This window comes from Cyanistes caeruleus, chromosome 1 (genome assembly GCF_971803275.1).
Source record: "Cyanistes caeruleus chromosome 1, bCyaCae1.hap1.1, whole genome shotgun sequence".
Classification (NCBI taxonomy): Eukaryota; Metazoa; Chordata; class Aves; order Passeriformes; family Paridae; genus Cyanistes; species Cyanistes caeruleus.
The window spans coordinates 91,767,575-91,794,324 of record NC_141701.1 but is presented as its reverse complement, the minus strand read 5'-3'; the positions used below and the strand labels follow the sequence as shown (position 1 = coordinate 91,794,324).

Genomic DNA, 26,750 nt, shown 5'->3' with positions numbered 1-26,750 from the left:
CTTTCATGCACAGAAGCAAGGGAAATGCCTTGTCTGCAAGGATGTCCTGCCCTACTTTTCCAGGCTTTTCCAGTACCTTTTTGCAGAAAGGGGTTTCTTCAGCTTCTTTGGAGAAATAGGGACGGTGGTGTTCCAACCCACTTCTCTGGAACATCTTCATTCCCTCTGCTAAAGGCAGAGCTGTCAAATCACAGTCCTGGCCTGATTGGCATCTATGCCAAGGCTCCCCTGATTTCAGTGAGACCACGGCCCTCACACCTGTGGAGTCAAGTGAAGACAGCCAGTGCTGGGAGAAGTTCAACCACATTTGTGCTTTCAGAAGGAAACACTGTCTTAGCTTGGCCTTGGAGCAGGAAGAAGGTTCTATAGGGATATCACTGCTGTAAAGAACAGCCTCATCCTAGGACAGCACAGTGCAAAGAGTTGAATATAAAGCTATTGCCAACCACATCGACATCAGTCAAAAAAGAAACAGAAATAAAACACAGTGATGAACACACCCTGAGTGTTATTAGACTCATTAGTCACAGTTATTGGAGGGCAGCAGCTCTCGTATTCCCAAGTAGTACTTCCCACTCCCCATAGGAAGAACATAAGAAGCTCCAGGAGGGGCTCAAAGGTACAAACAGCCCTCATCTGTGGTGGCCAGAGCTGCTTTATCATGTGGCTGCTAAAGCTCCTGAGACATCTGCTGCTGCAGAGGAAGTCAAGTGAAAGGAATGATCCACAGCCGTGGGTGAGCGCTGCACCTGGAAGCACCTGGGGACCACTTCTGCCCACTCAACACCATTATGGCTCAGAGCACAAAAGCAGTTAAGAACCTACAGTAAATGAGTCATTGCAAGTTCTGCAGAAAACGTATTACTGGGAGAAAAAAATATATCAACCTGAACACCTGACAGCCAAAGAAACATCAATGTGTTCTGAAGCCATGTAGCAGCTTTTTTTGGCTTCTGCAGGGGCAGAACACACCGAAATCCTTGGTTTCATCAAAATTGGCATTGTGTTTTTCTATGAGGCCTTACACACAGAATACATCTGTATGTAAATAAAATTTTTTTTCTTCAAGCCACCAACTCATTTTCTTTCTTTCTTCTGGAGCAGTTGAGTCTACATTTCTTCTGAGAGTGTAGGGAGAGAAGAGTGAACTAATAGGCACAGGCTTCCACCAGCTTTGTTAGAAATCTTGAATTCCCTCATGAAGTGCTACTCTTGTCCCCATCCTGATCTCTTCCTCTGAAAAAAGCCTGCATTCACATTTTTGTGGTGGTTTAATAAAGTGAGAAAATGGGTCTACGATGGAAAGAGGTAAGGTTAAAATTCATTTCTACTCTTGCCCTAAGCAGGAAATGAGAAGATACCTCCCAAACTGAAAGACTGGTTATCTAGCTTACTGCAGTGCTATGCCAATAAAGAAGCCTTTTTTCTATTTAAAGAAGTAATATAATAAAATGTTGGTTCATTTCATTATAATAGTTAGGAAGGATTTGCTACTTTCACAGCATAAATTTAGATTAATTTTTTAGATTTGACAACGTTATAAAAATTATATTGATTCTGAAATTATAATTTTAGATTGGTTCTGTCATTTTAGCCTATTAGCAGTCTTTAAATGAAGTGATCCAATGTTACAATCAATCTTATCTTCCATTATGCACTTCCTGGTGCTAAAAAGTGAGATCGATTCTAATTAACTACACTGGTTCAGTCATTTGGGTAGTTTGTTCACATAAAAAAAAAAAAGTTACTGCCCTAATATCACTAAACAATTTGTTATACATTTATGTACTGAATTTATATCCAAAACAAGTGTCACTCCTCTGGTAAAAACAGTATGGTTGCAGCTCTCTAAAATATAGGATGGCAACATTAGTGCTACTGGTTTAGCCAGTGTAACACATGAAATATGTTCAGGGTCCACATGAGGTTTAAGAAGGAAAGCAGGGTTAGCAAAAAAATACTTCCTCTGCAGCACAGGCTGTAAATCTATATGTACTTTCAAAGTGACTTGGAAAATGGCATTTCCAACAGGCAGCTGTGGCTAAGACAACAAACAGGCTCAAATGCTGCTTTAAGAGGCCGTGATGGTGAAAATAATGCTTTGAAGCAAGCTCATGTGATTTAAATATGAATCATCTCAAAGTCACTTATTTCTTCTAGCATTTCCTGGCTTCAGCTTGCATTGGGGAGACCTTGACACCCACCTTGCCCTGTGCCAGTCTCAGACCCCATAGACCACTAGCATTCAAATGAACTCTGTAGATGTTGGCATAGGTGCAGGGCTGTGGGGGACCGATGTGCTGTGATCCTACATCAAATTAACCTGAAAGTCTGATGAACTCTTGGAGAGAAAAGCAGAAGCCAGAAAGGTAGACTGATTGTAAAAGAGAAAGCAAATTCTAGATTCTAGAAGGAAAGCAGAGGCTGACCTCTGGTAAAACCCTAGGGAACATGTACGTCTCTTGCAATTTTATTTCTTAGTATGCTTAAATCACTCTCTTAAGTGAAACACTATTACCTCAAGTACAAATCTGTTCATTTTCTCATCTATAATGTTCATGCCTGGAGTCTCTTCTAACTGGTTCTTTGCTTTTCCATGCTGCAGCTTTAAAGAAATGCAGCATATACACCCTCACCACTAAATCAGCTTGTCTATCTGTCACATTCAGGGCAACTTGGAAAGGATCTACAGCTCAATGGATGCTAGGCTTGCTTTTCCAATCACTACCACTACATCCATTTGTGTGGATCAGTGTGCTGGGGAATGAGTAAAGAATAAGAAATGTGGGCCTGGCATCCTGCTGCAGAGTATTTCTTGACTTACTTCCATTTATAGGCCCCCACACATGCTTTGTTCCTATTCTCCTAATGGCATCATCTTACTAAGAAGCCAAAGTGCTGAAAAGAATTGTGAAAGGGAGCAGTGACTTTAAAATGTTTCACTTATACATAGCTTTCTTGTTGTTTTTCTTTAAGATTTCAACCTTGGTCATTCAATGGAAAAAGGTCAGAAAATTACTGTGAGCTGCTGTATCTGCCCACTTTGAGCTGAAAAAGTATCTTGGTCAGGGGAAGAGAAGTCCTGAAGAGGAAAAAAACCCATGTGGATGACAAGTGGACCAGCACTGTACTTCCCAGTAGGCCCTCAAGCATTGCTGCCAATTGTCATGAGGCTTGCCAATAATTCTTAGGAAGGGGAAATCTCAGAACCCCGTTTTCTTGTTCAGCTCCTTTTATCCTTTCCTTGAACATGTCTCAGTACTGAAAATGTGCTGGCTGAAAAGATTGACTTTGGATTCTGTGGAAAGCCAATGCAAAATTACCCTGGGTGATGCTGGAAGCTTTTGCATGGGAATATCCTTTTTATGCTGATGGTTTGTTACTCAAGTGACAGACAAATGCCTGGCAAGAAAAAGTCTTAATTTCACTGTTCCTGCTATTGCATTTGTATTGCACACTATCATTAATTATTTGCCATCTTGTAAGAAGCCCTTGGGAGCCTCATTCTCCACTGCCTCACACCTCATGTAATCATTTACATCAGTGCAAAGTGAGTGCAAAACACTCTCACACGTCTGCGCACAGCGGGGTCCAACTCCAGCGGCATTCCAGCAGGCAGGGCGATGGAGAGTGACTCTGGAAAGCATCAGAGGGTGCATATGCACACACTCTTGTTTGCACAAGACAAGCAGCATTGGTTCACCTTTAGCTTGATGCCACTGGAGAAGCAAGAAGATACAGACTCCTGACTACCTCACAGCAATGCCCTAAAGCTTCTTGAATCTCACCACCAGCTGCATGAAGTGCTGCAGACACTTTGCAATGTGAGTCTGTCACTGACAGTGGCATGTAGGACATGTAGCCTGCTCATGGTGCTTTGTGGGGTGACAGGGGTTCCTTTCTGCTGCAGCCCTAAGAAGCTGCTGGGATGTTCCAGATCCCCCTCCATGCCCAGGGTTCCTCCCCTCCTGAGCTGGGTTTCTAAATGCAAGGTGGGCATTGCTAGCTGGGCTGTGGATGGGAAAGGCAAGGTCCCGGGGCACCTGAAGGAGAAGATGGCTGGGGTGATGTGGAAGGAGACCATGATGCATGGCTATGACCATGATGCAATGTCACCCAGAAAAAAACAAAAAGGAGTGGTAGCAGGACAAGGTGAAAGATAATTGTGAAACAGAGGAGGTGACTTTTCTGCATAAAAACTGCTTTTGTTTCTTTCCCATTTCACAGGCAGCATGTCTATTAAATGTGGCTTTTGCTGCCAAAGGACTTGTCATATTACATTAGGTTTAGCAACTTCTGCTGTGGCAAAGTGTGCAGCGTCTCCCTTCACATAAAGAAAATATTTTCACAAGTCTGTTCAACCTGCTAACTGTGATTACAGACAGTTGGCCCCTGACATGACATTTATTGCTCCAGCGTCCAAGTAAGAGCCTCACAGCACTGCCCAGCCAGCTACCTGAAGAGCACATATGTGTGTGGAGATCTTAAACAAGTTTCTGCTAATGGCTTCATTTTGTACCCTTTTAGTAGGTCTTTAGCAGCTTGATAGAATACGTGGTACAGTAAAGTAGTAAAAATAAAAAGAGTACATGCAAGCCCCCTCTTTTTATGCTCGCCTTGAAATGTATGATATGATATAATATATTATATTATATCCATTTGCTGCTGCAAGTGCTCTTTGCATGCATATTTATACTCTGCTCAGCAAAATTCATCATAACTGAGAATCACCACAATTGTCTACCTCCACTTGAGAGAAAATCTCACACAGAGTGAAAATAAAGGACAGTGAGAAACAACCCCAAAACCAGAGACCTGCAACATGTGCTGACAACAAGCACAAACAACAGGTTGACTTAGTGGGGTGTCTACATCAAGGAGTCTAAGAGGTGGCCGGCTAGAGGAGAGTTTGCCATGAAATAAAAAAAAAAATAAAAATTAACCCCAAGATAAGTCAAAGCAGAGCAAATGTTTAAAGAAGATACTTCCCTGTTCCCCCACAGGATATGCTGATCGTGGTCACAGCATCTACTGGAAGCAGCTGCTGAGTGACCAGCTTCCCCATCGCTGCATCCATTAACTGTGCAGGCTTCTGCAAGACCCTATCTATATATTCTCCTGGCATTTGGGAAAAAAAGAAAGCATAATGAAGGCTTTGTCAGTACAAGAAAACATAATCTGGCAATCATTTGGTTATTAAAGATTTGGCTTTTGGAGGGGGTGAGTTGTTTTAAATTGGGTTGGTTATTTTAAATATTTTGCATGAGTTTAAATCATTTAAAAATGTGTTAAATGACCTGGCTTTTTGCCTTCACTTTCCTTTCCTGCACAAGACATTTGTAGGGCCTGGATTCCTACATGACTTGGCCTATTCTGTCTTACTTTTTGGCAGGTCACTTTGCTCTATTCTTCTCCAAAGAGAAATTAAGCTCTGGCCAAGGGAGAAGCAGAGCAGAATGCAGCCTGCTACAACAGCTTGTAGTGAGTTGGAAAGAACTCTGTGTTATAGATGAGAGCTGATCAAATACCCTTCTCTTTTTTGTTGTTAATTTCACTGTCTGATTTTTAAACTTGCCTGTGCATCTGCCAGCAGCACTGCATCTTGTTATAATATTCTTATTAAGCAGGTGGATGAATCATGAGCAGACAGGATTTAGTTCCATTTTGGTTTAGGGTATGCTCTTCAGTGATTAAGTCCCATGTACATCTTCTGCCGGATTGGGAATTCGAGTGATTCTATAGCCCCATTCTGAACAATCTCCCTCACAGTTTTGTTTTCTATCATGTCAGAAACACAAAAAGACGATGTAAGATTCAATGCTGGGCGCTCATAACTTCTTTTGCCAGAGTTGTACCCCCCTTGGCAATAAAATAACTCATGCTCAGAAAGGATAAGAGAACAGCTCTATTCTGCTTTCCTCATTTGCACCCATTTTTGTTGGTGGTGGTTTTGTTTTTTCCAATTTTCCCTTTTATTCTCTGTTTGTATTGACATCTGACATGGGCCTGGATAACTAACAAAAGGTGGGCATCAAAACTCGGTGATGGAGAGCTCACATGCCGAAACAAAAACATTTTTCTTTCTTCTTCTTTGCCCATGGTTCAGATAAAAGAAATCATCTGAGAGCAGCCTACTCTGATGTAGAGAACCTTTCCTGGACATTTCTAATGTACTGCAGTAAAAAACGTTTTTTTCCCAAGACCCTACATAAGTCCCCAGGGATTCTTCTTGATCCAGCCTTCGTTAAAATAGAAAGCATGTTTGGGGGGGAATGACTAATCCCCTGCCTGAATGCAATGTGCCATTTGGACACTTTGTGATCTGGTACACTAACTCTCTGATTTGTTTGGCCTTGTGAAAACCTTTCAAGCTAGGCTCTGGAAATTTACCCCTGAAGCCTCTTCTGGGGCTTGTATTTTTTATTTTTCTCCCATTTCCTCAAATCCTTCCCTTGTTTCTAAAAAGTGCCATCGTCCGTTCCTGAGCCCTCAAATCCAATTACCAAACAATGTACAAATATATGGCTGAGCGTGGTCTATGGGAACAGCTGCAAAATTGCTAATATTAGGTCTAATTTAGCTACAATAAATTAGCAAGTGTGTGGAAGCAAAATGATGACAGCATAATTATAACAAAAGTCGATGTGTTGAAGTATATGGATGACAATACATACTAATTTTAGCGAAAAAACGCAGCAAATGAAATGCATGCAATGAACAGACGGGACTAATAGCTCAGACACATATACTTAATGTGACCAGTCAGTGTAAAAACAAAAAGATAGATGAAGCTGTTCAGAATCTAGTGCTAACAAGCAGTGTAGTCTGAAACCATTAACTGTCAGGGGTAATAACACTCAAAGTACTGAAGTGCAGTAAAACAGCAGCACTTTTCTCGGGATGATGTGCTGATGTACAAGCACACACCTGTGAAGAGGGTACTAAATCTATCCTCGCGTTTATTACTATGGAGGGAGGAAAAACAACACTAATAATGTAAAGTATAAACGAAAATAGCAGACAGCAGAGAGTGACATTTGCATGGTCCCAGTCAGCTTGTTAGCTGAAGTGGGTTTTAATTAGCTATTTTCCAGCAAGCAAACGAGCAAATTAGTGGCAGCCATAAACAAGCAGAGACAATCAGGCCCAAAGAAAAAAAAAAAAAAAAAGATCGGACCTTTTTCTGTGTGTTTTCCTTTTGGAAATACAATGCCTTCATGCTTCAGCTAAATATTTCTATTAACCAAAAGAATGTGGTAAAGCAAAGACCTTGGCAACTGTGCAAGTTCCCGAAGTGGCTCAAAACACGATGTTAACAGTACAGCGGGGACACAAAGCCCTGCTCTGAAGAAACCCACATTGGAGGCTAAACCTTGGGCCTCCCGTGCAGAGCCTCAGGGCTCCTGTGCACCTCGTCTCTGGTGAGCTGCTCTCCCACAGAAGGCTGCCCACCCATCCTCAGCTTTTGGGACAACAGAGCCCCAGGACCATCCCTCGCTCCCACCCCGGACGGGCAGCAGCAGGTGCTTCAAAAAGTGTGATGCAGGGTGTAGGTGCCACCTTCTCCCTTGCACTGCAAGAGGAAAAAGATGGGTGTTGCCAAAGGGATGCCTGAAGCTACCAGCTGCTCCTGCTGCTGAGGGAGAGGGATACAGCTCTGCAGGGGCTGCAGGAGACAGGCCACCAGGGTGATTGTGAGAAGGGGAGAGAGGTGAGCAGCGAGGACAATCCCTGTTGCTAAGCTATCTTGCTAAGAGAAGATGCCTATCAGTGTAGGATGAAGCCCTTGGCAGACAACATGGATTCAGGCAGTAATGAACAAACCCACTTTTGATGCTTCATTTGTTACCACAGTATTACTGGCTGCATAATGAAACCTGCCCCGCTGTTACAACAACGTGAGCGTGGGATGAAGAGCCTTCAGAGCCTGGTCAAGCAAGGCCCAAGGTTAAGTAATTCACTGTAGTACTTTTGCTGCTAAACTGATTATATTAATAATCAGCCATAATGAAAAACATGGCAAGCTTATCCCTCGAGTCAGCCGTGTTTACCCTCCTGTTCCCTCTGATTTTAAGAAATGCTGATGTGGCAAAGATGGGAAACCCAATACAAAGGACAGATTGCATGCTTGTATCTTATGCTGAACATGCTCAAATCCTTCAGGTATAAAACCTGACAGCTGAAAAGTCACTTAGCAGTAAACAACTACTAGATGTAGTTGCTAGGCAGAAGAGTTCAGTGGTTTGAGTGCTAATCTAGACCTTGGGAAAGCTGAAGTTCATGTTTCACTCTATCAGAAACTTCTAAGGCCATGGGCGACCCAGCCGATCTGTCTGGGGATAAAAGTACTTCTGCCCCAGGAATTTTCTGCAAAATGCTCATTAAATATTGTGAAGGGCTCAGATATTACAGAGAAGGGGCTAATTAGTTGGAAGGAAGGGAAAACACCTAATAGAAATTAATCTTATTTATGCATCACTATTGGTACATGTGGCACTAGAGAAAGACATTGCAGCAGGCTTTCAGTTGGTATAAATTATCAGAGAGCTGCAGGAGAGACTCTCTTGCCTCCCTGTCCTTGTCTTGTGCCAAGGGTATTACAGTCTAATTAATACAGATAACATGAGTGCAGACGCCTACCTGTTGGGCACCGTTGGAATATTAACACAAGGGGAGGGCTGGGAGAAGGCTCTTAAAGAAGGCTTATTTTATTTAGTTCATTTGTTTAGTAATGTTTTGATGGTCAGAAAACCCTGGCAATGAGTAGAGCCCAAGAGGCAATTAGCAATGGGGCAGAAAATGTAATGAGCCAAAAAACGAATTAACTTGAGCAGACTAGGCACAGACACAAGGGGCCAATGCTTTTTGCTAGTTTATAACCCCTGCCCCTCTGCTGAATTCAAAAAAGTAGGAGGAGGTGTGATTTAACATAGAAACAGCCTGCAGGATGTTTCCTACCACACCCGGGGTGGCTCTTCTCCGCACAAAGCACCAGCTGATGTGGTGGCAGGCAAGCAGGCAGCCTGGATCAGCTCTTGCCTAAAGCCAGACTCTCTCTGTAAAGTTTCCTTCCATGTCACCACTGAGGAGGGCAGAGCACAGCACCCAGCAGGTTGCCACCATGCCCAGGAAGAGGGGGCAGCCAGGGGTACCCTGTCAGACAGCAGCTCCCAGCATTGCCCTGCCAAGGCAGCAAGGTTATTGGCAGTAAGAGTGGGGCTTGTGGAGTACAATGAGCCAAATTTTGCTCTCTTTGCCTCTTCAGAGTTTCTTTTTCTCCTTTGTTTATTGTTTTTCTTTGATGGCTTTCAGTTTATGCTATTAGCAAACATACATTCTCTGTACTAGAATTTGTTCGAAGTCACGGGCTGATATTGTTTTCAGCTTGTACAAAATCATAAACACTTTCACCACACTCAAACTGTTTGCACATTTTGCTTTCACAATGAACTTGTTTCCCTCCATCTGACAGCAGCTCATGAACATCACAGGGAAAAAAGCATAGGCGGTTGTTCTTGCAGGTGCACAGGGATGGTAACTATCCAGCTTCCACAGGGGGACACAAGAGGTGACTATCACCCAGACTGTCACTTTAGCCACCTTGCTGGCCATTAGAATCAAAGATAAGGATTTGTAGCTTAGAGAGCTGCTTGACTGAATCACAGAAAAACACAACTGCCCCCAAGTGTGTGCTAGGATGATTTTCAACGCATGCTGCAGTTCTGCAATGCTTGGTCTCACACAGCCCACAGGCTTTGTCCTCAGGGAGATTATTTGAGCAAAAACCAAAAGTTTTTATGTGGAGTTCAGGAAGGGAAACTTTGAGGAGGGGGAAAAAAAAAGTTCACATAATTTTAATTCCCTTCTTGCATGGATAGTTCAATGCCAAATGAAAGAACAAGAAAGCCACGAAGCACACACACTTCAACACCTCTCCTTTCTCCCTGGGTCATGCCCAGTGCTATTTCATCATGGCTAGGGGACTTTGGGGGAAGCAGGAACAGAAGGGAAAGAAGAAAGGTGATCTTTAAAAGAACAGAACTGTTGAAAATTCAGAGCAAACAAGTCAATTCATAGCTTTATCAGCATATAGCAAGTGGAATAGCAAGATATTCCTCTTCAAAGAGGAAAGTCCCCAAATGGATAAAGGTTAAGATAAGGGGGCAGAATTTCTGCCTTTCTCCATGAAGCTCACAGCTGCTCTGACACTGGCTGGATCTTTGGTCTTTTTTGGGTAAAATATCACTGAGCATAAGAAAGTCATGACCAGCTTCCTGAGCATCCCAATGGAAAAAAAAAAAAAAAAAAAAAAAGCAAGGGGTCTAATCCAAATCTTTGACACTTTATATCAACAACTGTAAATCTTTGCCTCAGCTCCTGCCAGCCTCAGAAGTTAAATGGACAGCACTGTTCATTTCTTATGCCTACACTGCTCCATTGCTTTTAGTGAAGCTGCAGGCTGTAATTGAGAGTCTGGTAAGGTTCCTTTCCACTGAGTGATGTTACAATCTTCTTTGCTGGAATTATTTTAGCCTTGTAATAGCTCTTTTTAAAGAACAGCCTGATCTACTTTCCAAAATCTCCTGCAGAAAATAAGTTGCATTCATAACACAGGAATGAGGTTGAAATCCAAGGCCTTCCCCAGCAATATCTCACTCGCCTCAGGACATGTCTTGATGATTCCCTCTGTGTGGTGGTGCTTCAGCAGCAGAAGGAGAAACAACTTTCAGCAAGGATCCTGACAGATCAGAGACAATATGCCTTCAGCAGCCCAGGGAGCTTGGGCAAGCAGGAGACAAAGAGCTCAAACTTCGGCCCCACACACGTCTGATCTGCCTGGAATATCTGGGTTACCCTTCACCTGGGCACTGAAGCAACACCAGCAAAATGTGTTTGCTTTGGCTTCTCTGCTTGAAACATCCCATACAGACGATAAAGACGACATGGGAAGCATTGTTCTGCTCACAGCCACTCCCACTAGAGAGTCTCTGCTCATCTCTGGGGTCTTGCCTACACACAGTGAGACTGGGGTTTTCTTTACTGCAATAGAGAGACTGCACCAATGCCCACAACAAAACTGAATTTCTTCTCTATTTTTCTATCCCAGTCTCTCTTACTCCTTCATTTGCAATCCTCTTCTGTCTAAAGTTAGCTCTGCCATCATTACTTGCATTGAGTGCATATTAGACTAGGCTCTCAGGAATTAATGAGAAGGCTTAGCAAAGGAAGATAACACAGGGATCAGGGTGGCAGAACTGGGTGCTAAATAGCAGCTCCTGTATGATTGGACATTGAAGGCACAAATCTACCTTCAGCTCTCAATGATTTCACTAAGAACTTCAGGAAATAAGCTTGTTTTCTTCTGGGCTGCTGTAAGAGAACCCCTGATGGACACAAAGAAATGAAAGTCTAAGCAGACACATGCTAAAACCCCCAGAGGTAAGGTCAGACCATCGTTAGCAAGGGGGTGCCTGGTTTTGCTAGGCCAGCGTGGTCCAAAAGGTTGAGCCATGGTGTTGGTTTTGTTAGAGGAAGCAGCCATGTGGTGTCTATCACAACGACAAAGAAATTGTCATTTTGGAATTTTTGAGCTATCTCTGTAATATTTTTACAGTGTTTTGTGACTAATTTCCCTTATAACAAGGCAGAAGATGCCTATTTCTGTAGGAACCGTAGCCAGTCTGACTGGTTAGAAAGGAAAGCACCTGTATTTCTGCATTAACAATAATCAAGAGGAGTTAATCCAGTCACACATTTTCAGAGGACATAGACAAAACTGAGCTCTTCCTTCCTGTCCTGGTAGCTCTCCTTCTGATAAATAGGGGAAGAGCCAAACTTCTAACTACAAATATTTCCCACCAGGTAATAGAAACTGAATATCTCATTCCATTTCTTCTCCTCCTCTTTGCCTGTTTTCCTTCTTGAATGGAATAAAGGGTACTCATTTCAAGCATCTTACAGTAAAGCATGGAAGATGCCTCAGGCTGCTATTTTGCAAATGAACGACAAAGCCCAGATATGAACTGAGGATCCAACTGTAGTCATAATAAAACTTCAGTCTGCAGATGTGATTACTGGTAGCAGTGGGAACATGAGAAATTCATAGGCTGAGACACAATGAGCTCCCTTACAGTCTGAGCATTCCTCTGTAATTTAGATAGATTAGGGGTGCAAATCCCCCAGGATTTAATCTTACAAGTACATTTGCCTGGCACTTCATACTTTGCCAAAAAGTGCTTCCCAGAGGCGTCTTTTCCCCTCCCACTCTTTCTATCCTTCTGCATTTAGTTCCAGCAGCAAACATGGGAAGAATGGGAGAAACCCAAAAACTGTCTTATTTTCAAACTCAGTGATCCTCTTTGTATCTGAAAGATTAGGTCAAGCTAATGTTGGAGAAAATGGCTGACATTCCTTTTAATTAACAAATCCAGTCAGTTCACTTTTAATGTTTACTTCTGTAAGCTTCTATCACAGAAAATGTGCCTGCAGTTTTCTTGACACCGAGGTGTAGCAGTGATCTTCTGGTAAAAGATATCTTACACCAAAGGGCAGATAGCTCCTTTTTTTTTTCCTAAATACTAATGCAGCTAAAAGAGTTCCTTGAAGAATAAGTGGGATATAGGCACAGAAGCACTTTTTTTGCATTACTAATACAGAAGATCAGATTTCAAACTGCTGAATATGATATAAATATAGCCTTTTACAGATGAAAATAAATGGCAATACATAGTCCTGTTGACTTCGTTTGGCTTTGGATCAGCCAAATGGATTGCTATACATATCTGAAGCAAAGAAGATTTTGACATAAGCAAAAAGGCTAGACACAAGAACCAGAAATCTAGAGTCAGGAAGACAAATAACCCACCCATATAAAAACATTCTATGACTTTTCATGCTGCAAATATTTGCAGTGATGACTTCTGCCAATATTTTCAGATGATCTATACATTCTCTAGGTCTCATCTGCTTTTCTGCCATGACCTTAATTTTATTCAAATGCAGCACACAGGAAAGAAACATTGCCCTTTTCCTTAGCTTGATTTTGCTGTTATACAACAGAACAAAACACATCAAAATGTGAAGTGCAGAAGAAAATCCAGACCACAAAAAAGCATTTGTGCAAGAATGATAAAAAAAATCAATTGCTAAAATTACTTTCTTGGAATTAGCTTTTAGGCAGCAGTGGACAAACAGAAAAAAAGAATGTCTCCTTCTAACTGTTATCTGAAGATAAGAATGCCTGAAGTATTCGGATTTGCAAAGCTATGTTGGCATCTTGTGAATTCAGGTTTGCACTGAGTCTGGCAAATCCATTCTCTTCTGACACCAACATTTCCCCTCTCTCTCGTGAAGTGTAAGTGATTACAGAAAAACAACCCACTTAGGGAAAACACCAGTGGTGTTTCCTGACCAAGTTCCCTGCTGCAGCCTGGTCCTCATCATGGCTCTGCTGTAAATTTCCCCTCTCATTGCTGAGCACTCGCTCACCAGGCCACCAGTGACAACGCTCCTGGACCTCTGCACACATCCAAACAGCACAAGCACCCATGAAGAGCATTGCAGGTTGTTTCATCAATCTCCTTTTATTTATTTTTTTTCCCTTACAAATTCCTTGGCCTTCCTATGACATAGCAATGTGATAGACAATGTGCATATCAGATAAAAAAATCGCAGAGTAAAGTGAGGCATAGAATTTTACAAAGGCTTTTTCCACTAAATTCATAATCTTCTGCTGTAGTAAACATTTCTGCTATGCTGTATTGATGATTAATAGAAGAGTTGACATAAAACAGACAAGATAAAAGAATGATACTCATTGTCCTTCTCATAGCATATTTTCTTCTAAGATTTCTCCAGATTAGAAAAGGAATTGTTTTTCAGGACTTAGGTATTTCCAGTTGTGGAATCAAAAATAATATGAATCTAATTATTGAGAAATAGTGATGATATCTCTGAAGATACAGGAATTTTCAAGCTGTGACTTAAAGGCAGGAGAATTTTTTTTCTAACAAGAGAGTGTGAAGACACAGCCGCTTCCTTTGAAGGACAGTGTGAAAATTCAGACAGGCTTCCATACTGCTCCAAATGAGTGCAAAATAAAGTAGGCACTCCAGATCTTCTTGGGAAGAGTATTGGAAGGGGCTGAAAAAAGAATCATACTTCTGGAGAAGGGATAACTGGCTTTCTGAAGGGATCTAAAGACAGATTGATTCACTTCCTAAGGCAGTGCACTGGGACAAACATAATTTCCTGGATGTTAACAGTTAATAATGCCATTAATAGCATGGTAGAGTCAGATCACGCCTGACCACACCACAGTAGCTGTGAGATAGAAGTGACAGGCTTTCAGAGTAAAACACTTCATTGATATTGTGTAAGCTGGCACTAAAAGATGGCTGTAAAACAAAAAGCCCTAACTGCTGATGAAAATGGGAGCACCATCCAAACTGCATCCTCCAAATACCTGACTTCAGTGAGAGAGCTGTTCCATTTTTGTCTCCCAAAAATTCTGGTTCCTTTTGCACAAATTGCCTTAGTGTTTGTGGGTCCTGTTCCTCCCTCCTCAAACTAGACAAACTGGCACCAGATCTCTCAGAACATGTCTCCTGACACCCTTTAGGAAAGCTGTCATATCAGAGGCCACTTTGCCTCTCAGTCCTGACTTCCAGCACATACACACACAGAGGAAGAACAAGGACAAAACACTTCAAATTTCAAATCACTGACACAAATGTCCTTAACATAAAGACTCCTGTGAGCCACAAATATTCTTAGATTCCTTTGCTTTAAATCAAATACTTTCATCCTTAGAAATTTCTAGTGGTGCCTTCATTCTGGAACATGCAAACTTCCATTCACAGAGTATCTAGGTTTGGGACCCAGGCAATCCTTCCCAACAATGATGACAAGAAACTATAACAGTTGTGTGATGATTTTTCCTGTACTTTTTTTTTTATTTCATTATTATTTTTCTTTTTTATTTGTAATGAAAGAGAGAACCTGGAAGACATCAGGAACCAAGGTTGGTCTAACAGTCAAACACAATATATTTGTCATAGTTTTCATGTTATATTTCCCATATGCATATTAGTGCTTTCTATTGGCAGAAAAGAGAAACTCTTGTCCCACCATGTTGTTATTGGTTTCAGCAGCATAAGCTGAGCTTTTCATTATAAGAAGAAATGATTCATGAATCCATCTCATTTGTCTTTGGTTTGGATGGGAGAATCTCTCTTTGCCCAGCAGAAGAAAAATGGTCACTACCTTTTATTTTCACCACGTCTATAATTTATTATCTCCTTGCTGAGGAAAAAAGGAGATAGAAACTCTTCTGCAAAACAAGAAATGACCTATTGCTGGAAGGATTTAACCCAGGCACAAAACCATAATTGCTAGAATTTTCTTTATCACTGTTTCTTTCCTTTATCACTACCTTTTCAGACAGAGGCATCCTGAGAGTACCCTCATAGCTGGCACCTGAGCATGAGACCTCTGGGTGCAAACATATGAGTCCTACCTGTTGCATTAATGTAGGATTCCTATCAGCTGTCACTTAGAGCAGCCCCAGTGTGCTCCTCCAGGACTCCCTGCTCTAGGTTAGAGATGGCTGCAGCCCTGAACAGCAGGAGTCCATTCTTGCATATTTTATTGATCTCAGTATGCACTTAGGCAACGCTTTTTTTTTTTTCATTTAACATTGAATTTACAATTGCTTTCACAACCTGGCACAAAGGTGGAGATTTGCTCTTGTGTCCCCAGAGGAGAGTGCAGCCTGACATGGTAGAGTGGATGTAGTGCTGAGGGCAGTGCAAACAGCCCCTCTGAATGTGTGTGTGTGTGGGATGGGGGGATTGGTGGCTGTTGCAGCACCAGGTACTGGGAAGACAGAGACCAGCAGCATCCCATACCCTTAACAGTCACCACAGAGGCAGCCAAAAAAAACTGTCAGACTGGGAAGGCTCAATAACAAAAATATTCTTCTGTTTAAAGAATGATCTCATTGGTGCCCTTGGGCTTGCCCGGGTAAAAATCTCCTGGTCTTCTACCTTTGGAGCAGGACTGCAACCATACAGACATTGCCCAGCATTTTATTTTCATACATCTTTAAAAAGAGAGCTGCTATATATCCTTTTTGAGTTACAGAGTATTTTGTTCCCCAGATAATACTTCAGTTTCCTATAATCACAGATAAATGAAGAAGTGTTCTGGTAATTATACTAGCAAAGAGCATTCACTTTCAGAGAAGGATATTTCAATAATATGCTGGGGAACTGCAGGTAAAAAAAAAAACTGCTTGGTTTGCTCTCCCCTCCCTGGCTCTGGTACCAGCAATAACCCCACAAGCCAGTCACAGTCTTGGCTGCATTCAAAGCAGCATGGCCATCAGGACAAGGGATGGGATTCTGCTCCTCTACACCTGCAGCACTTGCAGGGCTGCATCCAGCTCGAGGACCCCCAGCACAGGGAGGGTGTGGACTTGTTGGAGCAAGTCCAGAGGAGTCCACCAACATGACCAGAGGGATGGAACACCTTTCCTAGGAGGAAAGGCTCAGAGAATTGGGTTTATTCATCCTGGAAAAGAGAAGCCCTCAGGTTGAAGTAATTGTGATCTTCCTGAAGGAAACCTGCAAGAAAGAAGGTGAGTCTATTTACAAGCGTATGTAGAGATAGGAAAAGGGGGAATGGCTTCAAACTGAAAGATAGTAGGTTTAGATTAGATGTTAGGAAGGAATTTTTACTGTGAGGATGATGAGGCAGTGGCCCCGAAAAGCTGTGGATGCCCCATCCACATTCAAGGCCCAGCTGAATGGAGATTTGAGTGACTTGGTCTAGTAAAAGGTGGACCTGCCCTTGGCCTTTCTATGAATCTGTGATCTTCCTCAAGAAACGCAGCAGTTTGGGGACTGGCACCCTTAGTGGGGCCTGAGCAGGGCAAGAGAGCTGCCCATGAGTCATCAAGTGGGGCTACACTGAGATGAGGGAGCAGGAACCTCTTTGAAGGAGTCCCTTTGCAGGTGCTGCTGTGCATATCTGGGCTCACACTGACTTTCATCCTCCCTATCTCAGCCAAGAAAAATGCAGTCTGGTGCTGCCAACAAGTCAGCTGCCACAAAGATTTCCCCTCAGCTCTTCAGCAAGGAGCACTTTTCTGTCTTCTCTGCTGGGGAATATAGACTCTTCCCAGGTCTAGGCCCTGATTTACCCCGTTTTTACCCACAAGCAAGTGGCCAAATGCTATGGCAGCACATAGCACTTTTACACACACCTTGCACAAGTGGCGCTGGGAAAGGAAAGGAGATGCAAGCTCAGGCTTCGGCAACCTACTAACCAGGAGACTGCAGACCATCTGTCAGAAAACCAAAGTATTTGTTTTCATTAAAAATGCTCAAAAATGCTGGTGCTGTAGATTTGAAGGGGAAGATGGCAGGAGCATTTCTGTTAGTCTCCAGTGGCTTTGCTGAGACCATCTGTAATAGAATAAAAAAAGGAGGGCACATGAGATGCCGCCTGGGTGCAGCATGTTATAATGATGCATCTCCTGGAGACAACGTTGCCTTCAGATGAGACATCTCCCCAAGAACACTGTCACTCACGGCTTACTGCAGGTGTCAGGTGCCCCAGCTATTGTTATTATTATTATTAGATATTTGCCGAGTGCCAGCGGTGCACCTGGTGCTCGTCATCAGCTCAAACAAGCTGCTGATTTTTAACAGTGGACTGACTGCATTTCCACTTGTGAAAATTTGCCTGTTTGCTTCTTCAGGCACTATCTTCTCCAGGGGGAATTATGCAATATACTTTTGTTTCCTTCCTCCAGGACTTCTGGTACCTTTATTTTTTTTTAAACATACAACAGCCCAGCTCCTCACCACAGTAAGCCAGTCTTTTTTATCCGTCATCTCTTCAGGATCAGATCACTAATTCACGTACAGGATAAGACAACTGCCAAATTATTATACTACAAAGAGAAGATCTTCAGACACCTGTCATCTTGATGAAAGCAGCACCATCAACTGACCTTTGCCAGTTCAAGGTCGATAATGAGACAAGTCAGGCAGGAAGAGCAGCGTGTGCTGACTCCATTAACGCTGGCTGTGTGCACACTCAGTAGCACTGCGTCTCCTGTCAATTAGTGTGGGTAAACTAGGGACTGCTGATTGCCAGAGACATGGCATAGCGAGCTGCTGCTACCTTTACTTCTACACCCTGCTGCATTTTAATTAGCTCCGTTCCCCTGACTATTTCTTCAGAGCTTCATTACTGCCGTCTTCAAGAAACTCAAGGCAAGCCTTTTACATTGCACATCGCTAATGAGAAGAGATGTGAACATCCTCACCACGGAGCTGGATAATGCCGGACTGTCTGCACGCGCACACGAGGGGCCATGTGAAGATTTAAGGGGCTTCTCAGCACAATGCAGTGTAAACATCGCTCAGAGATGGCAAAAGAATAGAATGAGCCAGAGCCCACAAGGGAAGGTATTCCCAAAGTGACCGAAAACATAGGATGGAAAAATGGTGCACGTTCCATGAGGCGTGCAGGTGAATGTCTGTGTGAGTGCTTGCATAAGGTGTGGCTTTAGTAAGGATTTTTAAAGACCACCCACATGGACTACAGTTTAATAGCCTGAGGTTGTAAGTTTGGAAAGAGAGAGTTGCCCCAAGGGCCACCACCTTTGGCTTGCACAGTCCACATGGGACACAGATAGCAGCCTTGAAGAGTTGACAGACAAAGGACCTAGAGCATCACTCAGTCATTGCCAAGATTTCCCATGGAGTGCCACAGCTTTTCAGCAGAAAGCCAGGTGTTTTTTGCTGTATTTTTAACCTTTTTTGCACACAGTCAGTTTTCCAGTCAGATGATATCAGTGTGGCTGTTCTCATCTTTCTTGAGATTCAATTATATTTGAAGCAAATTGTGATAGACAATTACTGCCTTTACAGGCAAGTACTGGCCAAACCGACTTGCAAAGAGCTTCAGACTAAAATATTAGGGTCTACAGCTCTCCCTCCCTTCACAATACACAGATGTGCTTGGCACAGGTCAGCTTGGTGAGGGACCCGTGCCAGTATTTTGAGTCAAATTCTTGATCCTGTTCCGTTTTCCTGGCTTCAACAGCATATGGGTGGTTCTGCTGCTACTTGGCCCAGCCAGCTATATATCCCTGTTATAGCTCAATATGAATATTACCTGAGTCCTACTCCCAGCCTGTATGACCAGCAGCATTCATTCCATCCTCGCAACAATAGCTCTTTTAATTAACTTCTCTCATACGTCACTCATGTCCTTACAGACTTACAGCTAATGAGCCAGCAAATCTACTTTGGGATTGTTTACCTCAGTGAGTGCTGGCACAAATCTTGTAGATGCCACAAAAAGTTGTGATGAGAGCGCTCATGCTGGAGACATGTTGGAGAAATCGTGGGGTGGTCTGAAGAAATTCTGTTTTCTACATGGCTTCGGGAGCTTCTGGATAAAAGGCGGAAAATTAATTAGGCTGGGGTTTTTTTCTGACAGTCCTTTCATTCTCAGCAACTGTTCAGAAATTAAGGATGTGTTGCCTTCAGTTCAGTAGCTGCTTTTACTGCTTTAGAAGAAAAGGTTCCTCAAAATAATATGTGCCCAGGAAACCTCCCTTACAGTTAGTGACCCAGCGACTGGGTGTTTATTGCTGTCTCTGCATTGAGCAAACTTAGGCCTAGAGATGGATTGAAAGTGGCTTCAGTATCCTTTCAGCTGCTTTTGAATGTGCCCAGCAACAGCTGCTGTCCTCTGACTGCCCGTACAACAAGCCAGTCCACCTGGAGAGGATGGTCCCATGAGTAGATATGGAGAGAAGAAAGCAAACCCAGAGAAGCTGGCTGGACATAGGGGAAATCTCTCATTATCCTGTCAGGAAGTGGTGCAGGACTGCCTCTGGTGAGCCTGTGGCTCATCACAGAGTTCTTCTACAATGGCACATTCTGGCCTCAGCATATCCTGTCATAAAAAAAAAAAAAAGTAACCCACCTCAAAACTGAAACACTGCCTTCCCCCACATACACCTGGAGCTCTCTTTTTTTGATTATTATTATTTCCCTTGAAGGACTAAAAGAAACCTACTTTTCACACAGGCATGAAATATCATTTAAAAAAAAAAAAAATCAAATCACCAAAGCATGGTTTGTTTTTCTAAATTACCATCTAAACCTGATGGGGTTTTTGTTTCCTCTGAAACAAGAGGCTGCTGTCAGCCTCTGCACAGCCCTCTACATTCTCCCAAAGCTAACTGGAAAAAAAAAAAAGTCCTTTCTTTCTTAAAGAAAATAACCATTATCCAGAAAATCCTGGACACCCAGCATTGCTTCTCCTTTTATTCCTCACCCACGAGCAGTCAGATTGCTTCAACATTCATGCTGTGCCATCTAACAAATGCTTGCTAGCCACCTGTGTGGATATCTTTAAAAGAGTAACTTTAAAAAACACCCACCAGCATCCAAACATATGGATATGTGCCTGAGGGTTGGATACATTCTGTACATACAGTTATTCTCATGCTTGGTGCAATCTGATACTCCATCTATGCTGTTGCAGGGACACCTCCCTGCATCCTCCCACAGGCTCCTACACAGCAGTTCAGGATCAGCCAGCGGGTATCAGTGGTAGCCGCAATCTACATTCTCTTTATCATCTCAGTGTTCGCACTTTATCGTGCCACCCTGATTGATAAAGATAGAGCTGACATAAAGGGGTTGTATTTCAAAGGAAAGGCATGAAGTCATACAGATGATGGCAAGGACGGGTGCTTCTCTGTTGCCACGGGGGAGTCTGGTTTCATAAACCTCTCAGCAGAGCAGATGAAGCCACTTTTACCAACTCTGGCCATTCTATTAGAAATATCTTTTTATTTATTTTTCATAATGCTCCAGCTGTGCATGCCCACACAGCATGAGGCTGACTTGAGGAGCCTGAAAATATTAGCATTAAAGCTCAAAATAGAAGCAAACCACTCCAGATCCCAAATCTCTTCTCTACAGGTGACAGGATCGCTGCCTAGAAAAGTGCTTCTTTCCCACGCTTGATTATAATTTTTCCATTAAGATGAATTAGCTTCTTGACAGAAAATAGTATTACTAATAGAGCTAAGCCTACTTATTCCCCCACAAAATTGCTGTCTTTTCACTGGGAAAAAAATAAAAATTAAAAAAAATTATTTTGCCACATACTTCACTGAAAGCAAAATATTTCTGACATGCATTTCATTGAAAACCAAAATTTTTTGACTGAAAATATGGCTGCAGTCCCTCAGGAGACGTGCTAGTTCATTGACTCCCTTTTCCCCAAGGGAGTCTATGCGGAGAGAGTATAGAAAAGAAAATCCACTCAGACTCTGTATTTTTCCCTTTCCCCACACTTCCTCAGACCACATTTACTGCCAATCCAGACAGCAGGAGAAGGACAGCCCTTCTCATTCCCCAAGCAAAATGCAGCGATGCTCACTACACATCGCAAGGCGCCACAATGGCCATGACAGTTACACATGAGAGACCAAGAAGCCAAAGGAAATTTTCCCATAACTCTCTCCTAACTGGGCTGTGCCATTTCCAGCCTCCACAACAGCATCTCCTTCCCTGCAGCGCTGACAAGACAGGACCCGCGGCGCCTGGACCACAGCTCTGGGGAGAGCAGCTATTTTGCCCAAAGAAAACCATCTTGCAGATTTTCAAGTCCCACACATAGGTGAAAAACTGTGGATGCCCGTCACACCTCATGACTCACTTTGGGGCTCTGGCACATCCATGAAGTGCACTCAGAAATGCCTGTCACTCTGCATCTCCTCTGCTCAGCTGACAGCTTAGTGAGGGGCTGGACTCTAATAAACAGAAGATAGCACAGAGGCAGCAGCATCCAGCCAAGGCATCTATTGTGCCTTTAAAGACAGAAACATAGAGAAGGTTTCTGTCTCGTTCGTAATTAAAGACTGTTTTTAGTCAAAAAATAAGTGGCAACTGAGGCAAAAATTTGCTGTGGTATGCAGGTGTCTAAACAAGCAAAATAACAGGATTTTAAAAGCATGGTGGCACCTACCACCCCTCAGAAGTAAGCTGACAAGAAAAGCAGAAGAAAGACAAAGCAATGCTGATCAGAATAAAAGAAAAGAAGGATTTAGGGATTTATGTTTGCCCAGTAGTCAGCTACACAAATTGCTTGTGAATAAGGGTTTAAAATGTTTTAAAATGTGTTTAAGGCACATCTAGGCTTGCTTATTTGCCAAGGAATGATATTTATGCATTTCTATCTGTTCTGTTCTAAATCACCCAAAATAGACTGCAATGTTGCTAATAAAGCAATATGAATCCAAAAAGAGCAGAAGCAGAAAAAAAAAAAACAAACATCCCCAATTAAGGAAATAAGAAATAAAAGACATGGATGTGTTCTGAAGCTGAGAGTAATTCATGCAAACAAACAAATCACCAAAAGCATGCTAAAGAAGCAGGAAGGAGAAAACATGTGGTGTAGAAACTACCATGTGTCCATAAGAGATTTATCTCAAGAATCTCTCAAGTGTCAGTGTTATCTGTCTTCTAGGAGTGTAGGGATATTTAAGCAACATGAACCATTACCACAGTCTTTCCAAACAAAGAACAAAAGAGGAGAGAGATCAAATGGGAAACCATGTGATTTTCTGCTTCTCCCAAGATTTACCAAATTTGCCTAGGAACAGAGCCAGGAAACAAACAAACATGGCCCTTTCTCAACTAAAAAAATAGAAGCTGAAAGAGACCTGGACTAAACTTGAGAGATTCAGGGCCAGGTTGTGACCATCATTTCATAGCTTGGTACCCGTGCCAGCTGCCCTCCATCCTGCCAGCTTGCATGGTTTCACCTCCAGGTAAACCTTTAAAGGTTTGGTCACGTTGGAAGAAGCTTTACCTTAAAAATAAATGCTATTTCACTAGGTCATTAACTACAGCTCATGACTGGACTGTGAAAAGCCAAATTTCAACATGGGTTAAAAATATATATTTTTAATAATAAAAATTTTAATATAATATAAAAATATTATAAAAATAATATTGTGACACTCACTTTCCTACCTTGGCCACTAAAATGGAAGTAATTTAAGCTGGGCTTGTGCTACAAACATCAGGTCCTTGCTGTAAGGCTAAAAGCAGCTTCAAATGCTATGTTCAACTTTCAGCAATGCAAAAGTATGAGACAAAAAGCCAAGTACAGACCACATTCTGCTTTCCCCTAAATTCACATTAATTTACATGGAGCATCTCTGCTAGCTTCCATCCCCACCTGTGCCTGTGTGCTACAGAGAAGGATTTAGGTCTGCAGTTTTAAAGTTGCTTGTGAGAACCAACATTCTGAAGCAATCCTAGGAAATGTGTGTGAAAGAAATCTCCTTGGCTTCTTTCTCCCCTAGCAACAAGGTAGTAAATTCCATGGATAGTAGTCTCCTAGAAAATAAGATAAAGGATAAAAAAAAAACCCCTAAGAGCTATCAGAAAATGGATAAAACAGCATGATATGAGAAGAAAAAAAAAAGAAAAAACAAAGACCTCAAGACCCTAGCAGTGCTCACTAGGCAAAGTGAGAATGGAATAAGTCTCCATTCTTTTACTCCCCATTATAATGTGCTTGTTCCCCCCTAGTGACCATATTATTTAATTTATTTTTTTTCTGGATGATTTTCTGTGATAATAACTGAAAAAAACATAATATAAATCTACTTTTTCTCCTGGGCCTTGGCAGAATTATTTTAAATTCAGCAGAGCAGGGAAGAAGGAGAGAAGGTTTGCATTTTCTGTTTGAGTCCTGGATCTTCTATTATACAGCAACTCTCCATTATTTCAAACATGCTCATTAGGTGCTGAGCTAAAGGTAACTATAATTAAATTCAATTTTCTATCTAGCACCAAGGTGCATGGGTTTCTGGGCAGCCAGCTCCTTGTCACCTTTCCTGTGTACTTGTGGCTAAGTATGAATATTAATGAATTCTGAGTTCTCCTCACCCTCCCCTTTCCCAATTTATTCACAACTATTCTGTCTTTCTGCAAATGAAAGAAGAAAAAAAAAGGCAAAATATAATTAGCTTCTCTATGAGAAGCCCTCAGTCTGCTCTGGCATCAGTGACTGAGCCTCCCACCTTGCTAGTGGACAATGTACTTATGAAGAAAAGAACCTTTAAGACAGGGATTTGATTATATTTTATTATATATTTGATTATATTCAGAAGCCCTGACAACTTTCTGAGAGTCCTAGAATGAAAATAAGATTTCCTGCTTGTGTTCCTGGCCATGAAAAAATCTTGCTCAGCCTAACAATAAATGTTTTACCCAAACTTTGTTCACACATTTCTTGATTGAAAATCTTCAGACTCTCATGGAAAGTAAGGACAGAAGGTTTGGTCTAAAACTGCTGGTGCTAATAAGAATAATGACATCTCCCCTCTGCCAAGCCATCACTTCTCTAGAGCCTGCAAATTAGCTCTAATACTGGAGTGGGAATCCATAATTATCAAGCCACACTCTTGCTACAGACTGCCAACACCAGTCCTTCAGGCAAAGTCTCCTGTCAGCAATCCCAGGCACGGTGAGGGCACAGTGAGTCGGTGTGTTCCACCACAGGCTGACCCCAGCTAGGGGGACAGGCAGAGAGTGGATGTTTCCTTTTCTCCTTCCACATCTCAGAGAACCAACTCCAGGGCAGCACTTCTGCAACAAGGAGAGCAGGAGAACCTGCAATGGAAAACTGATCACAGGATAAAGTGCCCTACCATCAAACTGGAGAGAACTTCAACGGGAGGGAAGTACACCAAAGAGGCAGCTCAAAACATGAGTGGTTCACTTACTAGCCTATCCAGGAGCTGCCACCTCAGCAGCAAGAAGAACAAGTCTCTCTTTCTTCACCTTGCCTGTTCTTCCTGGGCTACATCACCACAGGATCATCTTGAGTCCCACCAGCTCTTCCCAACCCCACTGAGCCTCTACTGTGGCTCCGTGCAGCAAGAGCATCCACTTCCCACCTTCCCTTCACCCCACAAATAAGACTGGTCACGAGGACAGCTGTGAGGAACTTCTCAGTGCCATGATTCATCATTCATGCCCAAACAAGTTCAATGGGCTGGTTCATAGCACACACTGGTACCCTGTTCAACTCTCTAAATGGGGGCACATGTCACTGCATCTTGTGCTCCAAAAGCACACTCCTCTGTTCAGACCCCAAAAAAGGTGGACTTGCACAGAGTGTGTCTGCATTTGGACTGATGAGTGTGCTCCAAAATAGAAGACAAAAACCTGATTCCAGCCTTCTCCAAATTATTTTATATTATTAACAATTTGCATTAAAAAATAATTCCCTTTGACTGTATTCACACCTCAGTGGTGTTTACTGACTGAAGGCATGCTGGTAAATGTGTTTGCTGAAGAAACATTCCCTGCACTGGCAAATTTTAGGCAAATATTTGTGGTAGGCCATTTTCAAAACTGCAAACCCAAATATTTATCCCACAAAAAGGATTCTAGAAATCCACTTGCAGGACAGAAACGTACCACACAACCTCTGTCTCCACCAGCTTGATGGGCACCCAGCAGCTCTGCAGACAACAAATCCTTCAGAGGGGTGCTAGGGACAGCTGATAAAATCCCAGCTTAGATTAGAAGCAGACCAAAACCCGAAGGTGAGAAGGACAAAATTTATGAAGCAATCAATTCATAGCAATTATTTGCTCAGGGTGCTTATCACATATGGTGAAATGAGGAAGTGCACTCAAGGCCTGGCACAGCTCCACTAAGGTTAAGGTGGAATGGGGTTTATTCCCTTTTGTTTCTGTGGCAAAGAATAGCAGCACTGCCCCCTCAGATTGTGTTTTTGCAGGCTATATGCCCTCAGAAGGAGGGTCAGCTGGATGGTGGCCACTAGACCTCAATTAGATAGGAAAATACTATGTCAATGGGAAGTCGTACATAGCTGCAGAAATGCCCTTACGCATGCACAAATCAGAGAAGAAGAAAGCAGCTTAGAAAGCAAATTTTCTACTAGATCCAAGCCAAGCATCTATAATATATGTTTTGTTTGGTATTTACACAGAATCTATCTGAAAACGAAGGTGCCTTTAGTTGCCAAGGGTAGCAGATGTGTTTTCAGCAATCTACTGCCAAAAAGTAAGTTAAGAAAGGAGAAGAGAGAAGTTCAGCTCCTTCAGCATGGAGAGCATGGTGTCCAAATACTTCAAGTCAACCACTTGCAATAAAATTTAAAATATTTAACTCAGACAGCTGAGACTGCAGTTGATTATTTTTAATCTGTGCAATAGTGCAACGCCCAAACAGCAGCAGCAGAGGAGGCATCATGCTTCCCTGGAGTGTACTTTAGCCTGTCACCCATAAGGGATATGTGGGAACAGCCAGGAGACCTGCCCTGGGCCAAGCCTGAGAAACTGCAGAGGCAGGACTTGTTTGAGGATTTTTCTGCTGCCTCATCCAAACAAACTGGGTGGTTCAGGCTACTGAACAGCTTGACCCTGCAGCCCAGTCCTGCCTGACCAGTCCTCCCCACTGCTCCTTAACGTAGGCTCAGCACAGAGGGCTCGGCCCACCTTTGGCACAATGTCCCCTGAACACACATTTCCTTCCAGTTCAGTACCTCGATGGGAGGGCAGAAGAAAATCTACATTGCTATCAGCCTGGTGCAAGAGACATGTTGCACTCTTGAAAAACAAAGGCTTTTAATTTTTTGAGTTCTCAGCCTTTCTATCTTTC

At 42.6% G+C, this 26,750-nt stretch overlaps 1 long non-coding RNA gene across 14 annotated transcripts in view; it reads right to left on the bottom strand.

Annotated features, from left to right (window-relative positions):
• The window catches only part of LOC111923745 (uncharacterized), a 114,905-nt gene that overhangs the window by 14,333 nt on the left and 73,822 nt on the right, over positions 1-26,750 (bottom strand). For all 14 annotated transcript variants that reach the window (XR_015273883.1, XR_015273881.1, XR_002861262.2 and 11 more), the window contains one exon: positions 19,339-19,470. This is a non-coding gene — a long non-coding RNA (uncharacterized LOC111923745). The remainder of the gene's footprint in view (positions 1-19,338; positions 19,471-26,750) is intronic.